Source organism: Pseudophryne corroboree, chromosome 1 (assembly GCF_028390025.1).
Source record: "Pseudophryne corroboree isolate aPseCor3 chromosome 1, aPseCor3.hap2, whole genome shotgun sequence".
Lineage (NCBI taxonomy): Eukaryota > Metazoa > Chordata > Amphibia > Anura > Myobatrachidae > Pseudophryne > Pseudophryne corroboree.
This window is the reverse complement of record NC_086444.1, coordinates 402,241,076-402,246,113: the sequence shown is the minus strand read 5'-3', so window position 1 is coordinate 402,246,113 and position 5,038 is coordinate 402,241,076.

Below are 5,038 nucleotides of genomic sequence, written 5' to 3'. Positions count from 1 at the left end.
ACCGGGATTCAGTTCCTTCTCGCATTAGATATTACCCGTACTGCCAGAGGAACTATAAATTATAGGTACATCCATGCGCTAGCGAACTTGATAGATATCACTGAGATGTATGATGACACCTTCAGGTATACAGGAAGGGAGTTACAAGCCTACAAGAAAGAATTGATCCAGCACAGAATGGTCCTTAATTACGTTACAGCTGTGACGGGTGGGTACTGTGTTACCCTGGCAACTCAATATGGCGTGAAGTGTACGTATATCACGAATAGTACTGATGACCCCACGGAGATCATCGATCAAAAGATGGATGAGATCTTACAGTTGAAGTGGGAGTTCAGGAGGAAGCACAACCTTACCTTGACGGCTGTGGGTAATGAACTGACTGGATCGCATGGTTGAACCCACGCAAATGGTTCTTAGGGTTAGGAGAGTGGGCACAGAATGTTATTATGAGTGTGGGGAAGTTTCTCCTTTGTATCCTGGGAGCCATCATAATTATTGGTCTGATATTCAGGTGTGTTCGAATTCTAACGCGGCGCAAGCACGGCACAAATTTGATGAGTCTAAGGAGCGAGGGTGTTGTCACAGCAGCAGATTTGGTTTAGGACCCATCAATAGAAACAGTGTTATGATAAGGATTGCAAATGAATTTCATGGCCTGTTTCTTTCACCATTTTTCTCTGTCTCCCCCTTTACCCAGAAAACATCCAAACGGAAAAGACATCAACCCTACCCAATGTTTATGTGAATGTATTTTTATATATACGTGTCTTATCTTCATCTCTGCAACCCTCAGTTAATGGCACACATAGTCGACAGGTGTGATACACATATAGTAGCATTCCCCCTCCATGTATCATCAACTAAATGTGTTCCCCATTTGTTGGAATAAGAAGCCGAAAAGAGCTCGGTAGTGTTTGCCCATTTACAGACCCTTAATATGGGATGAGAAGGATTTAATGTATACTTCACAATACCTCGAAGCTTACTTAGAACATATATGGCACGATGATACATGCCCCTCAGACATTGATTCATACATACATGCTTTTACTATCCCACTAGGCTATACATTTTCCACCTACAACTCTCCCCCGATCATCCAAGCTGTGTATATATTGTACAGGTAATATTTTTAGTTTATTAGTTAAGAGTGGCAGTTATTGATGACTGCGAAAGGGTGGACTGTCGAAGTCGGAAAATATTACAGTACACACATCACGGACAAACTGCACACAGATGGCCTCCGTGCGTGTACTTGTTCTGCCGTGCGTGCGCATATTCGCAGGTTACGTATGACCGTTCACGCGGTCCCGTGTATTAGCGCGTGGTATGAGTAATTATGGTAGCATTGGTACTCGCATGGAAAAGCCACAAAGACATATCTCATATTTAATCCACATAGCGCACAATGTACACATAGCCCACACGCACCACACCAGCAAGTTATACTTGTTTAAAAGGTACAACAGGGATTCACCTTTACAGGATATAAGGGGACAGCATTAGGTTATAAGGTGGTGTTTGGTATCCAACTGTAGGGTATTTTAAGGGCAACATTCCGGTAGCAGTTTGCAGAAGATAGCACGCTCTTGCGCATAGTTATGCGCAGGAATAGGATATTAATATTATACTGTTTTTACTGTACTCTGATATTCGGCGGGAACTCAGTGGAGACCAACTGCAAGCACACCTGGAACAGACATCGTCCCACCTATTCAAACCAACCTATGACCCCTCCTGTACTGTAAATGACCAGCCCTTTGACCTATGGATGAAGAGGTTACAGTTTCCATTGTATTATGTTTTTACCAACTGTATAAAAGCCAAAGTTGCCTAGCCAGTCACTCTCTCTCTCTGAAGGTCATCTTGCCTGATTGATCTGAGCACCGGACCGTGTGGCGCTGGCGAAACCAAACATATGTACCATTGTATTGTAGCCTCTTTTATGTTATTGTAATTGTATATTTGTTGTAACTCCTTTTATCAATTATATGTTGGCGGGTCGGATCCCATCAGCTTAAACACAATTGGTGTCGTGTCTCTTTCCCTGCTAAGGTTTTAAGTGTATTTCAGGCACACGTGTAGCTGCATAGTGCTCACGGCGTGTCGGTGTGTGTGTATGCACCGTGTGTACTTTGTACGTCCGTCGCGGCGTGTGTACGCAAAGTGCGCACACGGTACGGGGCTTTGTACGCTAACTGAGTAAAAAGTACGTAGGGTAACGATTGAATACAGCGGAAGCAGCGGCTTCGATTTTAAAGTGTATTGAGTGTATTAAAGTATTGCTTTTAGTCCTGTAAGTAAATCAGCATTTACACAGTAGATCCAGAAGGTCCGCATACCAAGCCCTTCTTGGCCAGTCGGGAGCAATGAGGATTGCCTGAACTCTTGTTCTCCTTATGAGTTTTAGAACTCTTGGAATGAGTGGAAGTGGAGGAAACACGTACACCAACTGGAACACCCACTGAGTCACTAGGGCGTCCACCGCCACTGCTTGCGGGTCCCTCGACCTGGAACAATATCGCTGAAGCTTCTTGTTGAGATGAGAGGCCATCATGTCTATTTTGGGTACGCCCCAAAGATCTGTTACCTCCTTGAACACCTCCGGACGGAGACTCCACCCTCCTGGATGGAGATAGTGTCTGCTGAGGAAGTCCGCTTCCCAGTTGTCTACTACCGGAATGAAGATTGCCGACAGCGCTAATGCGTGTTTTTCTGCCCAGAGGATGATTCTTGTTACCTCTGACATTGCAGCTCTGCTCTTTGTTCCGCCCTGTCGGTTTATGTAAGCCACTGTCGTTACATTGTCCGACTGCACTTGAATGGCCCGATTTCTCAGAAGATGGGCTGCTTGGAGAAGACCATTGTAGACGGCTCTTAGGGCCTTATTCTGAGTTGATCGCAGAAGCAAATTTGTTAGCAGTTGGGCAAAACCATGTGCACTGCAGGAGGAGCAGATATAACATGCAGAGAGAGTTAGATTTGGGTGGGGTGTATTCAAACTGAAATCTAAATTGCAGTGTAAAAATAAAGCAGCCAGTATTTACCCTGCACAAAAACAAAATAACCCACCCAAATCTAACTCTCTCTGCAAATGTTGTATCTGCCCCCCCTGCAGTGCACATGGTTTTGCCAAATTGCTAACAAACTTGCTGCTGCGATCAACTCAGAATTACCCCCTTAGTTCCAGAATGTTTATCGGTAGGCCGGCTTCCAGACTTGGCCACCTTCCTTGGAAGGTTTTCCCATGAGTGACTGCGCCCCAGCCACGGAGACTTGCATCCGTGGTTAGAAGGATCCAGTCCTGAATCCCGAACCTACAGCCCTTCAGAAGGTGAGGTATTTGCAGCCACCAGAGGAGTGAGATCCTGGCCTTTGGCGACAGACATATTCTCTGGTGCATGTGTAGATGAGATCCCGACAACTTGTCCAGGAGATCCAGTTGGATGGACCGAGCATGAAATCTCCCGTACTGCAGGCCTCGTAAGAGGCCACCATCTTCCCCAGAAGGCGAATGCACTAATGAACCAACACCTGTTTTTATCACCGCTTTTTCCTCTGGAAGAAACACCCTCTGCAGTTCCGTGTCGAGGATCATTCCCAGAAATGACAACCTCCTGGTTGGTTCCAAATGTGATTTTGGAAGATTTAGGATCCAACCATGTTCCCTGAGAAGCTGGGTCATGAGAACTATGGACTGTAACAGCTTCTCCTTGGACGACGCCTTTATCAGCAGATCGTCCAGATATGGAATTATGTTCACCCCCTGTCTGCGGAGGAGAACCATCATTTCCGCCATCACCTTGGTGAATACCCTCGGTGCTGTGGAGAGGCCGAATGGCAGGGCCTGGAATTGAAAATGACAGCCCAACAGTGCGAATCGGAGATAAGCTTGATGCGGCAGCCAAATCGGAATGTGGAGGTACGCATCCTTGATATCCAGGGATACCAGGAATTCCCACTCCTCCAGACCTGATATCACCGCCCTTAGATACTCCATTTTGAACTTGAACTCCCTCAGGAAGGGGTTTAGTGATTTTAAGTTCAGAATGGGCCTGACCCAACCATCCGATTTCGGTACCGCAAAAAGGTTCGAATAGTAACCTTTGTTTTGCATCTGGGGAGGAACTGGTACAATAACCTGTTCCTCCACCAACTTCTGGATGGCTTCCTGTAGGATAGCCCTGTCTGCCAGCAAAGCTGGCAAGCCTGATTTGAAGAACTGGTGAGGAGAGAGATCTTGAAATTCCAGCCGGTACACCTGGGACACAATATCTTGCACCCAGGGATCCAGGCCAGACGACACCCAGACGTGACTGAAATGCCTGAGACTCGCCACCACTGGCCCCAACTCCAGGCCGCGCAAGCTACCGTCATGCTGAGGACTTTGGCGTACCTGAAGCAGGCTACTCTTCCTGGGAACCCACAGCAGCAGGTTTCTTGGATTTTGGTCGACCTCCTCTAAAGAAGGTGTTGGACAGTTTGGCCTTTCTTGTTTTAGCAACCCGAAAGGACTGTGATGCAGCTGAAGAAAAGGGTTTCTTCGTAGCAGGTGCAGCTGAGGGAAGAAAAGGTGACTTACCCGCTGTAGCCGTGGAGATCCACACATCCCCAAAGAGAGCCTGACCTGTGTAGGGTAGGGTCTCCACACCTCTCCCGGATTCCGCGTCGGCAGACCACTGGCGCAGCCAAAGTCCCCTACGAGCTGAGACAGACATGGAAGATATCCCTGCAGCCATGAAACCCAGGTCTTTCATGGATTCCACCATAAATCCTGCAGAATCCTGAATGTTACGTTAAAACAATTCAACATCACTGTTAAAGTGTGTACCTTTTGTCTGAGGTTGTTTGTACTCCTCCCCCTCCCTCTGGGGGGTCTGATAGTCACACAAATACAAAATAACCTTTATACCAGTATTAATTGTTATAAGTAATTATTGGAAAATGATACAATACTTCCTTCCATTCCATATTCCTTACATGTGATACTACTTCATCTATGACCTTCTGACTAATATTCACTAGCCTTACCATG